Here is a 13,455-nt window from a genome sequence, read left to right on the forward strand (position 1 = left end):
GCGTATGGGGCCTATGTGTAAGGCCTGCATATGGGGCCTACAGACCAGGCGTTAATACAAACCAGGCCAACATACTCGGCCTATGGGTCAGAGCTAAATACAAGCCGGGCCTAAGTACAAACTGGGTCTAAATACAGCCTAAGTCAACAGGGCCTGTAGGCAGGGCCTAAATATGGACCAGAGCTACAGACTGCGGCTAAATGCAGATGGGGCCAACAGACCAGGCTTAAATATGGCCTGGGCCAGCAGCGCAGGGATATCGGCCAGGCGTAAATGCAGACCAGGTCTAAATACAGGCTGGGCCAACAGCGTGCACCCACAGATCCAGCCTAAATACGGACCAGGACTAAATACAGACTAGAACTCTCTTCTTTCCCCACCTGTCCCATTGCACAGCTCCTGGGAACATCTCTCCATCCCAGTGCAGCCGCCTTCCCCCAGCCTTGTACCCCCTACCCTGCCCTAATTTCTGGCTCCCAGCACAGGGCTGCATTTCCACACCTGCGCCTTCAGCTCAGCACCCAGTTCTCCCAGTTCTCCCAGTCCTTACCCCCTGCAGGACACCTCCGCAGCACACCCCGCTGTGACAGCACATTGCCCCGGTGCCGGGTGGGATCGGGGCTTCCCAGGGTGCGGGAGCGGGTGCACGGAGCAGCCCGGCAGCAGAAGCCATCGAGGAGCTGGGGAGATGCCAGTCTCCAGCTGGCACACACAGTCCTCACGCTGTAGCTAAACCTCCCGCGTGAAGCACGGCCAACACCAGATGTTCTGATATCGTTAGTCAGGCTTGGGAAAAAATCATGGGAACTTAGAAAAAAAACATTACTCTGGGAGCTAATTGACATTCTGCATTTTGAGCCTATGAATACCCAACTTGAGTCACATGCTTGGATTTTTTTTTTTTTTTTTTTGCTGCAACCATAAATGCCAGAAAGAAATTCACTGAGAAGAAAATAAGTGAGATGCATATTCACCTGACTCCAGAGGCTGGGGCTTAAAGAAAACATGGAGTATTGCGAGACTGCCACAATATCTGATGTACCATTCATGCAGCGGAGGGATCCCTGTCCCCTGATGTGATCTGGCTGAGCGTTGGGCACCTAATTTAGATTTTACCCACCCACATAGACCCCTTTGGAGGTTGTAACCGACATGGCAGGGCCCAACAAGACATGGGGAAGAGGTGGTTCCTGTCACCCATCTCAGAATGAGAGAAATTATCCTCTAAAAGTGCGTGTCTGTCTTTATCTGTAAGTGATGCACACAGCGTTGGCTGAGGCTACGTGATCTGTGTGACTGCTAAGGCTGCAGATCGAACAAAATTGGACGGGCCTTAGATCCAGGACTTGATACTACAAACGGCTACAAAATGAGAAGGAATAACCAGATCTAGACAAGAGGCTTCTTGATTTAAGTTGTTGGGAGATGAATTGTGAAAAAAAGAAATAGCTATCCTTCCAGACACAACAATCCCGCAGTGGAAAAACATAAGAATTACCCTGGTAAATGAGACTTAAATAGGAGAAAGTGAATCAGCATCTGAGATGTATTTATGCTTTAAGGTGATTATCTCAGCTCCCTTCATTAACATGATAACAGCAGACCCTGCAAACAGGCACGGGGTAATACTGTAGATGTCTGCACTTTCATTTTGCAGAAGACAGCTGCCTGGGAGAATGGGATTATTCGTGGAGAGTGAGCGCTGAAACTCCTCCTTGCTGATTCAACCAAAACAGGACGTGGTGATTGCGCTCGCCTCATCTTGTTTAATACAGAAAGCACTCAAGCATAATGGCAACGCAGTTGAAATCTGCAAATGCAGAACAGTCAAACTCCTTACACGTGTGATTCCAGGGCTTCCATTCAGCATCTGCTCCCCTTCCTGCTAAAAGCCACTTGAAAAATAGCAGTTTGTTTATTTTTTTTCACAAAAATTGTTAAAATAAAAGCTGGGTAAAAAAATTTCCCATCATTGCTGAGCAGCTGTGCGGTAGGCAGAGAGCTCGCAGCAGCAGGGGTAAGGGGAGCACCGCTGTGCCTCCCTGCAAACTGTTACTAAGGCAGAGAGGAAGATTCAGCGGCAGCAGCTGCTCTTGCAGCAAATCCCCAAGAAGACCAGAAAGGGCTTGAGGAGTGTTTTAGGGATTCCAAAATACCCTGAGCCCTCCCAGGTGTACTCACGATTCCTTCCAGCCTTTCGCTGCAGGATCAGTGAGACTTGCGGCCCCTCCATTTCCAGACAGAGAATTACAGGAATTAGCCAGGAGAAGCATGCAGGGAAGACACTTGCCCACTGCAAGTCCTCACCTGATTGCCTGTACCTCCAACATGTCAGGCAGCAGAGCCGTGGGGAGGGACTAGCTGAAGGGGGACGGTCGCCATCAAGGGAAAGGTTATTTTCTGCACCTCTAACTCATACACGTCTCTGGAGTACGTGGCCCAAATTGTGCGCTAAGGGAGTGATTAACAGAAGAGTCATGCCAAGCTCTGCCCGGGCAGGCATGCTTTCGCTGCTGCATGGACTCACCCCCAGTTTCCCACTGGTACCCACTGGTTCTGCTCCCCTGGGAGTTTTTTCCCCTCCGGGTTCTTTGAAAATGTAGTTATTGCTGAAAACCGCTCCACATAGGTGATAGCACCGGGCTCCAGCTCTGGACGAAACCCAAAGTTGTCTGATAATATAGCAAAAATACCCACATTTAGAAAAACAGAATGGTTGGGTATTTCATGATTTCATGGGTCTGCAGTTGCTGATTCTTTGTGCCACTTCTTTCCCTACACTTTAAAAAGCCCTTCCCTTCATCCTTACGGCTCACCTGGGGCTTTGTTATCCGTGAGTTACCGTCAGCAATAGATTAGTAAGTAACTCCTGCGTCTGTGTGGTCCGCAAATGCGTGTGGGCGGCTCCCCCCCCCCCTCTTGAAGAGCCCCAGCAGTCTCTGAGAGTGGAAAAGAAAAGTGGGATTGGGAAAGCAGGGCCTGGTGGCACTGATTAAATCCCAGCATTATTATATTTCTCAGCCGTGTACCACAAGGTGTCTCCAGCAGTACAGGCATTGCTGCAGGGTTTGGAGGTTGGACCTCAGCATCTTCCCAGACCCTCGCAGGCACAAGTGCAATCCCTGTCCCTGCTGTCAGCAACCCCCAGCTCTACAATCTTACCAGTAAGAATCAGGTCTCCATCCTTCGTTAGCTGAGATACTTAATCGCTGAGAGCAAGCAATTTTCATGAGGGCGAGCTGAAGCCAAGTTTTTTCTTTCTTTTCCTTGTCTTTATTTCCCTGTGTTTTACAGTTTCCTCCCTCCTTCTTTTTAAACCGATTTCTTTTACAAATATTTTTAAAAACACCAGTCAGCATGAATTAACTTCCAAAGTCCATCTTAGTGATGGTCAGTTACAATGGGATATTTTTATTTATTTATTTGAAGGAGCAAAAAGTGAAAATTCATTTTAGCACCCATGTCAGGGCCCAGCAGGCTGAGCTCGGGCAGCCTGACCTGCAGCCCTGCAATACAGATGGCTGTTTTAAGTCAACAGGGTAATTTGTGGGTGACAGGATGACTCACATACATTAAGAGCTGGAGGAGCATTAAATCATAGGGTTATATTTTCACCGTTTCCTCTTTTTTTATTTTGCAAAATATGCTCTAGTGCATTTTCTGGTCAGTTTGGCACTATGCCACTTTCAGGAGAGTATCCTATATATGCATACATGCACACATATGCATATATATAAATACATGCAGACTCACATTTACACTAGTATTACTATTAACACACTGATGGCAAATCACCTGAGATCCTCCTGCCCATGCAAAGGGTATATATATATATATAGATATATGTGTGTGTCTCCTAAAGCTTTCCTCTTGCCTCACTTCATCAAAGGGCTCTGTGAGTAATTGCTGGAGCAAGAGGAAGAACATATGTCTTGATTTCCACTGTATTGCACCGTGCATAACCACTGTCACTTGGAAAAAGGACCCGTAAAGACCTGGATTCATCTCACTTAACTGCATCCTCAAAGGAAAGCAGCCAGGAGATGGTGCAGCCTGGCTGAGAGTGGGAGAAAGCGTCACCAGAGGCCCCTGCCGCTGGGGACATAGAGCAGCGGGGTGCCTCATCTCTCCTTGGTACTGCCAGGAGCACCGTGAGCCCCATTCAGCGCCCTGCCTCTCTCCTGTCTCGTTATGGACCATCTACCATGATTTAGGAGAGGGTTGCAAAATAAAAATCTGAAAAATCAAGCTTTTCGCATTTATGGGGGAAGAAAGTGATTCCTGGATCTTTCAAGTGATTGATGGATTAAATAAAATCAATAGATTTTATGGATTCGTAAATAATAAAAATACAATAAGGCAGCAGCCATATCACATTTTCCTGCTCCTGCCTTGGCTTTGGTAGTCCTACACGTCCTCCCTGCAGACTCGCCTGTCAGACTGCGCCAGTCACAACATTTCTCCATCTCCCCTTAAAAACCACGGGGGCTCAGCCGTCCTGCTCAGGCGGCCTTTCCAAAACCTCCCTCCTCCAGCAATAAGAAAACATCTTCAGATTTCCAATGGAAATTTATTCCTGAGCCTTATTTGATCTCCTACCCGTATTATCCTCTAACTTAAATCATTCCCCTTCCTCCCACCCTGCATGTATTTATGAAGAGTAATCATATCCCCTCTTAACCTTTGTTTTTCTAGGCTAAACAAGCCAAGCTCTTTTAATCTCCTCTCCTAAGATAGGTTCTCCATTCTGCTAATGACCCTGCCCGTCCTTCCCCACACCTGTTCAGGGATAAATTCATCTTTTCTTTTTCCAAAGAGAGGTCCCAGAACTACACACAATATCCCACACGAGGTCATACCGACGCTGGTACTAATATTTCTCCGCATCTACCGAATAAATGGTTTGTTGCGTGAGCCTTTTTGCACAGCAAATGGAAAATAAATACAAATCCATAAACCAATAACTGTAACACAACCTTACTCCAGGAGATCGCTGTTTTACTTGGAAGGGTATTCTGCTCCTTTGCATGTGGGGGTCCCGATCCTTAGGAGGCCTTAATGAGTGGTTTTCCATATTTCATTTACCCTGGATGAGCATCAGGACCTTGTGTTAAAGGAGGCGCCGAGGGAAGTCTTGTCTGTGTTTCACTCAGCCTTTGCTCTGGCAAAACTCTCTTTGAAATCATGGCTGAGGGTTTGAACTACGAAGATGCAGAATCAAATGATGAAAAGCATTTTGCATTCGTCTCTTCTCTTTTCAAAATGATTTTCCAGTTTTACTTGGGGTTTAATTAAATTTCTGTGACCCAGGCAGGGAGTTCAGCCTTTCTTGATTAATGCTCTTTTAGGTGGCTCTGATAAGAATTTAGCATCAACAATTGAGCTAACAAGCCCCAGAGAACAGTTTATAGCAGGAGACTAATTCTATTAACACTTTGCAGTGTCAGGTCTCCACTTTGAGCTCGCAGCTGAGAGGAGAGATGGGGGAAAGGGAGTAAATGTAAAATTTGGCAACTAAGTCACCAAGATTCAGCTTCTTTGTGGGCAGAACTCATCTGGAAACTATTTTAGCTGACAACATCAGAATTTCACCTGTTCTTTTTTTTTCTCCTGGCTGATGCTCTGCACTTGCTTGGCTCATTGTGATAACGGCTGGGAATAAGGAATGGAACTGAATGGTGGCATTGATAAGAGAAATGAAAGGGTAATGTGATGACATGATACTGGGGTAGGACCTCTGCAGTTAGCCCTGCCCGAGCTGGATGTGTACCGGAGTACAGGATGGTCAGGACAAAGATGCTTGTGCTGACAGTTGCAAATTAGTCTGTTGTGAGGGAAAAATTAGGGTTAACGCTCGGCAGAAATGTTTCTGTTACTTTTTGGTGACAACAGAAATATCTTGCAGGTCTGTCATGCCATTCAGCCCGTCTGATTCACATGCATTCTGAATCAGAAGAAGCCCGTCTGATTCACATGCATTTTTTCTCTCTCTTTCCCTCTCCTCCCTACCCTGCTTAAGGTACCACTAAAATCTCACTCTGTCTGTGCTAAAACACAGCCTGATGTCATTAAACCATAGTGCAAAGTCTTGGCCAAGACATCACAGTTTATCCACCTTTACAGAGCTTCTCATCTTCAGTGCCTGGAGACCCAGCTTCATACCTGTCTGCTTGGGGCTGCCCACAAACCTCACGCAAGCCTCTCCTCTGTGGGAGCCTGCAGAAACCAGAATATTTTTTCAGGGATGTTGTTTTCCTTGCTCTCCCGGGCAGTCATCAAGGATAATTTGAGTCAACCAGATTACCTGGAAATTACCTGAAAACAAGGCTACTTGGTGCTCTCTGGGTTGGTAGCAGAACTACATTTACCAAATGGCGTAAGGTAAAAATCGGTGTCCATCACTGCCTGACCTGCAGGTGGTTATCATTGCTTCTCGTGTTAACAGAGAGCACAGATGCCTTTCTCCGTCGCTGGCCATCGTGTCTCCTGTCAACCTCTCTTGCTTCCTCAAGGCACCCGCTTCAGGCTCCCACTCATTTCTGCATTGCCTGGTCCACATGGCTCTGCTGCCCTCCGAGGCGTTAGGAGGACCAGGGATGCCCATGGCCCAAGGGGTTCTTCCAAGGCTGGTGGCTGGGCGAGGAGTATGGGCTCTGCAGGGGGGCTGCGGCTCTGTCGGGACAGAGCTCTCCAGCAGCCGTCCAGCACCCTTCAGTGCTTTCTGAGCTGTTTCTCCTGACCTCCTCAAGAACAGGGACGGGCACTAAGTGCTGCTGGAGCTGGTCCCCCCAGGGAAGGCTGCAGCTGGGGGCTGCCCAGCAGAGCTGGGTGGCTGCACCCATATATTCATCCGTGCTGTGGTCTGTGTCCCATGCTCACAGTATGTGCCCATTTTTATTTTATTTATTTTGCAAAGCAGGCTAAAGATTCGATTAAATTATTTAGGCAATTTGATTACCTCCGCTGTCAGTGTGGTCATCAGGGAGGATGCAGCGTCTTGGTCCCTCATCAGCAGGAGCTGGTGGGGGGCACATGTTCCACATCACAAACTGCCTCCTGCTCAAACCCCAGCCCCTGTGCACTGCATTTGGATAACAGCTCTTTGCTGTCCCTGGATGAAACTGATGACAAAATATGCTAAGGGTACGCAGAAACCCTCCCTCACTCCCCCACCATGACTTTTGCTGCAGCATCGCTCCAAATTGCAGTTGTCAGCAGGGGACCACACTCATCAGGGAACTCCATCCATAATCACTATAAAGAGGATGCGTGTATCTAAGTCCTGGATGCTCCCCAATATCAGATCACAGCCGGGACTGGACTAATACCCATGTTCCCTCTCCTGAAAATGTGAAGACCCACTGAGAAATCACAGAGGAGGGAGACTCTGACAACGTTCCCGACCTCTCAGGACAAGAGGCATCCCCGAAGGCGCCTGCCCTCGCGGTGCTGCTGGGGCCGGGCTGGCTGCGGGAGCCACAGCATGAGCAACCGGCAAGCGCCGACAAGGATCATCCTCTGGCCTTCATCTCTACAGCTGTTGGAAATGGCCTCGTGCACAAAGGGCAGCGTCCTCATTAAATTTCGCGGATGGTTGCCATGTGGCCAGCAGAAATTTTGTTTTGTTTTATTTCGGTAAGCGGCACGGTAATATATTCAGCACCTCCGAACGTAATGGGGTGACAGATGGGAGCTGGGCTCTGGCTTCCATGGGAAAGGCTCCTCTCAGCAGGGAGGCAGTAAGTTTCCCACCTGATCTTCTGTAACCTTCAGACTGCTAACAACTGTAAGAAGCAAAGCAATGGGTAGTTATTAAATTAATGACTTCATCCCCAAGCTGGTAATAAATATTTTACAGTTTTATCTCTCCACCTTTTAGACTGCTCTAGACAGACTAGACTGTTTATTAATCTAGCTTCTGGATTTATGTTATTTAATTGCGAAACAGCCTCAGCATGGTTGGGCTGGATTATTAAATGTTGAAGCCCAAGAAGGAGTCGTCTGGCAAATGGCAAAACCTGAGGAGCTGATCCTTGATCTTGGACTTGATGAGCTTCAGGCCACAACCAACTCCCCTGCGGTGCTAGGGCCAGGTTAGCGCCTGTTTGAGTCCAAACCATTTGGCCATTGCCTCGTGCTTAGTTTGGGTGGACTCTGGGACTCGCTGGAGGTAAGGATGAGGCAAGGAAAAGTTTTGGCACATCCTGGCTTCAGTAAGGGCATGCTGGAGTTAACCGTGGCCACGATGCTGCGGGATCAGACATTACATCTTTGCGTGGACCGGTCCTCGCCGGGGTGGTCCAGCCCTTCGTGCTAGTCCTGGAGCTCAGGCGGAGCATCTGTCCTTGCTCTATCCCTTCATGGCTCCTCTTTCCTCAGATCGTCACAGATAGTCACTGACATTCAAACAAAAGAGCGTTGCAGTTACATAAATTAAAGCAGGCTTTAATGGTTGTTATACTTCCTTGTTGACAGGGTCGAAAATGTCTTTAAATCTGATACTACCATTTTTACAACAATTGCTGATTTATTCATCCCACTGAAAGAAAGGGGATGAAGACATCTGGAATAATGAGAGCTATTTGTCTGAAGAATGCATCATCCGCATGCTTTCCTACAGCCTCAATCCCAGGAGTCCTTCTGTACAAAGCGGAAGGTCGTTTTAGGATATATCTTCTCGTAAAAGTGTAGGAGAAGTGAGTGTGTTAACAAGTGCAGGCCAGAGCCTTTAATCCAGCCAGGCTGTGCTCAGTGCTGGTTGGGAGGCGAGCCGTTTCCAGCCGGGGGCTACTCCGTTGGCTGCAGTGTCATCTCCAGCCCATCCGATTGCTCCCCAGCCTCAGCATCATCTTCCCAGGGCCCAAAGGGGGTGAATTCGAGGCCAAATGGGAGCTCTGAAGAGCAAAGCTGTCTTCTCTCCCCAGTAACCTGATGGAGAAGAGGCAACTCCTTCCTGACCACCCAGCTGTGTGTTTTTCAGGACACCTTGGTTGTGGGAGCAGGGTGAGATGGACCGAGCCTTGAGACTTCACCCAGAGGAGCTCTGGGGCAGGGGGACCAGAAATCAGAAAAAATGCACAAGGCTGGGACAGAATCCCCTTTCTGCGCACGCCCGACAGCCATCGCTGGAGCTCGGAGCTCTCCAGGAGAGGCCAGGCAAATGTTGGCAAGTGGAAGGTACCACTTGAGCAGGAGAATGGAGGGATGGGTCGTTAGCAGCGTTTATCAATTAACAGAGGCATCAGTGAGGCCAAATGACACTCTTGTTGGTCAGTGATTTGTCGACGTGTTTAGAAACAAGTATCTTTTCCCTTGCATCCTTGAAGCTAAAGACCCGCTCTCCTCTGCCATTCAGCTCTCACCCTACGCGTGTTGGAGGAGGCTTAAGAGCCCTCCTAAGCACACCTATAAACTGACAGTGTACCATCTTAAACCAATTCAATTCCCTTCCCTGCGATAAAGGACGCCAGTTCAGAGAAGATAACATCTCACAGTGATGGCTCCCAAAGCTGCAATTTAACACAAACCTAACCGCTCTATTATGCAGCACAGCCAATTCGTTAAGAAAGGACAAGCGAGCACGTCTATTAGCTCTATCATCATAATCAAATATTGGCACGAGGAACTGCTCGGTGGTGCAAAGTCTAGCGAAACCCCTGTAAAACAATTACGTGCCCTTCAGAGAAACAACATGCCAGCCGGTTTAGGTGAACCATTGCATGAGTCACCCTGGTTTTCTCCTTTTAAGATGTGCAGCCCTTTGGGGAGGGGACAAAACTCCATCGACTCAACATTGTGTCCAGCAAAGCCTCAAAGAGTGCTTGTTCTTGGGGCTTGTGCTCCACAGCTCCTGGGACTGAGACAGCTCCTGGGCTTGATCTCCAGCAGTCCTCGCTCCCAAGGGTGTTTCTGCCTTTGGGACCACTTGGCTAGGGGATCCAGAGCAGGTCCTAAATCTGACCGCTCAGGGTGAGGAAAGCCAGATGCTGATAGAAGAAGCTGGAGAAGGAGCTCGGCAGAGGCAGGAGGAGCACTTGCTTTCAGCAGAGCCAAGGGTGCTGCAGTGAAGTCTCTGGCTTGTCTCAACATGAAGATAAGGCAGGACGCCTTGTGTCACGGGACATCTCCTGTGCCAGGAGCTGGGGCTGCGGTGGGAGCGGAGGGAAGGTCTTTTACTGCTGCACACGTGGGGTCAGCATGAAGGCTCTAGACCAAACCGTCCCTGGTGTCTCTGCGGTGGCTGTGTCGCTTCATGGCTCCTCATAACTCCTGATTTTGCTGTTGGTCACAACGGAGGGAGACTGTGGGCCCTAAGTCTTACCAGCCCCTGCCTTGCGCTTTTAATTGTGCCTGCGATCTCTGTACCGTGCCCTGCAAAGGAGGGGGAGAGGGCAGAGCCGGTGGCAGAGCTGGCAGCCCGTTTGTCCACCACGCTGGCCCTGGAAACCCACCAGCACAAAGCCAGAGCATCTACTGCAGCCTCTCCAGGAGGGATACCCTCTCCTCCACCATCCCCATGAGCCTGTCCTAAGCCTCTGCCCCTTGTCCTGCCCCAAGACAGCTTGCAGACATGCAATGAAGACAGAAAAAACTTCCAATGGCCATGTACGTGCTTGAGGAAAGGCTTTAAGAAATCTTCTTTCTACCCAAAACTGCTCCAAATTTTTCTGGCTACAGTTCTTACCCTTTTGGCTCCATTTTACTCTGCCTTTCACTCTTGTGTCTTTGCAGCACAGCCACCACCTCCTGCCTCAACCCGACAGTGCTTGTGCGTCTGCACGGGGACGCTCAGGAAAGTTCAGCTCAGTTAATTAGAGAATTGAATTTCTTGGTGATGCACCTGCCTGAAATTCCCATTTGACCCAACTCGCTCAGCTCCAAATGGCCTTAATATGATTTACCTTATTTCACCTTGGAAGCTACAGCAAAGCAAAACTGAATTTCAGCAACTTCAGAAATGTCGTCTCCAACACAGAGACCAGTGAAAAATTCTCTTCATTGCCACCGCTTCAAAACATAAACTCTTTTGCCACTGAAAAAGCTCCATTCTTCCAGGAAAGTAATCTGTGAACGTCGCGGTCAGGCAGCTGTGAGTGAGGAAATCTTGTTGACAAAAACAAGCCATCTCCCAGCATTTTAGCTAAACCTCAGCGATCAGTTTGGCGAGGCTTTTTTGTAAATGCAGGAGGGGAAAGCGCCCGACTCCGTGTCCCGTCCCAGGGCTGGCATCTCCCGCACCGCTCCCGATGGCATCTCCTCTGCTCGCGCACCGCCTGCGGGAGCACGAAGCTGCGGAATCCCGGGGATGCGGGGTGCGGGGTGCGACCCCTGCCCCGAGGAACGCTGCCTGCAGCCCTCCTGCCTTGGGAAAGGGGCTCCAGCCACCGACTAAATAAATACGTACCTTTGCTTGGACGATTGATTCTCCCCATCATGGGACTAGCGGGATTTTAGGCACCCGCTTGGCCGGATGGTGACAGCTCCTTATTCTTCAAAGCCTTCAGAGATACCAAACCTCAATTCCCCCTAAATCCCCCAATTTAGTAGGCGGGGAGAGCCAGGTTTGGGGTGGGCAGTCCCTGGCGCAGCTCCAGGGGGGGACACACCGACCCTCCAGGCCACTGTGCAGGAGCAAGGGCGAAGCCCGTCAGGGACCCGTTGGGGACGTTGGCAGCAGCTCGAAGAAAGACCATAGGAACTAAAGTCACAAACAGAACCGGGTTTTATTACGAAATAACCCTGCCATTACATAAGGAAGTTCTGTCTGCAAAATACATTTCCTGAGGAAAGTAGATCACAGTATTCGTTTTCACAGAATAACATGTAGCCTGCTATAACTTTCAATGTGACTCTTTATTATTTAAATATTAACAGTATTCCTTCACATAAACAAGTACTCAGTCATCACATAACTGACACACAAACGACAAAATAAATATACAACAAGAGCACAGTTCATTTTTTTTTCCCGACTTAAATATTAAATAAATAATAAATACAGAATTTTCATTTCCTGTTATCAGTGCCTGAAACAATATGAATGAAAAAGAAAAGAAAAACTGAAAAAGTCTCTCTTCCCCCCGGTGCCCCTGCCCCCGCAAAAAAACAAACCAAAAAATTATCAAAATGCCTCAGTTATAAAATATCTTTAAAAAAATTCCCATCGTTAAAAGAATAAATAACAAAATATATAAAAAATAACTTGGTTGCATCAAAATTACAAGTAGGAGTTGTAGATAGGGGTTTTTTTCTTTTTTTTCTTTTTTTTGGAATATCATTTTTTTATGGTCAAAAGTTTTAATTTTTAACTTTTTTTTGCTTCTTTTCTCTTCTTTTCTATGGTGCGGTGTCCAGTTTAAAATAAGTATAAAATTAATAAATAAAAAAGTTAAATAAATAGCAAAAAGTTAACATAAGGTGTTGTAAATATAAATTACATACATCTTGCCAAAATTAAATAATTTACAGGATAATTAAACTAACTACTTTTTTTTTTCCCTCTCTTTCTTCCAGGAAGTGCAATTTCTCTACTTTTAAATACTAACTGAATTGCAGTCACAATCAATTTGGACTCTATTTACATGTTAAGAACATTGTGTTTTTAACACCTCAAATTTTTTTTTTTTTTCCCTTTCTTTTGTATTTTTGCACTTGGAATGGGTTCTAAAATAAGTGAACTCGTGGAGTCTGATCCTGCAAACACTTAAGTTGTGTGAGCAAACCCACCCGTGCCAGCTGCCCCGCTGAACTCAGCAGGGGAACCGACACGAGTCAAGTCGCTCGTGAGCGTCGAGGCCGGATCCAGGGGCCGCTGCAGTCACTGGAAAACTTTCCACTGACTTCTCCGAATCGCAGATTATGCCCTAAATATCTGCAGGATTGGGCTCGAGACGACAGCACACTCTTGCCTGTAGCAAAATCCTCCCCAGCTCTGCCCGCCCCGCCGCCGGGAGGGATGCAGGATGCGGATGCGCCCCGCGCTGGGACCCCTCGGGGGGTTTTGCCCCCCTCCGCTTCCAAAGCGTTTGCAGCAGGGGGACAGGGAGCTCCGGGTGGGAGCGAACGTGGGGAGAGCGAACCCGCGGGGTGACAGCCGGCTCCACGCGTGACGGAGCAGGCGCTGGGGAGCAGCGTCGCAGAGACATTCATAGAGTTGTTCTTGAAGTGCACAGTGGGCTGCGTGTACCGAGCTGCTTACAAAATGCTTCTTTGGAAGAATACCCAATACCTGAATACTCTTTTTTCTTCTTTTTTTTTTTTTGTTTTTTTTTTGCAGAATGGCCCTTGCACTGTGATTTTGCAAAAAATGTAGAACACCAAACCAAAAAATACCCATTGCCCTGTGGATACCTGTAAGAAATCAACTACTGATTCACGGTAGGTAAGCACTTTGCTGGCCATCAATTAACATCTCTCTTTTTGTTGGTTTTTGTTTCTTTTTTTTTTTTTTTTGTT

The sequence above is a fragment of the Calonectris borealis genome, chromosome 17 (genome assembly GCF_964195595.1).
Source record: "Calonectris borealis chromosome 17, bCalBor7.hap1.2, whole genome shotgun sequence".
Taxonomy (NCBI): domain Eukaryota; kingdom Metazoa; phylum Chordata; class Aves; order Procellariiformes; family Procellariidae; genus Calonectris; species Calonectris borealis.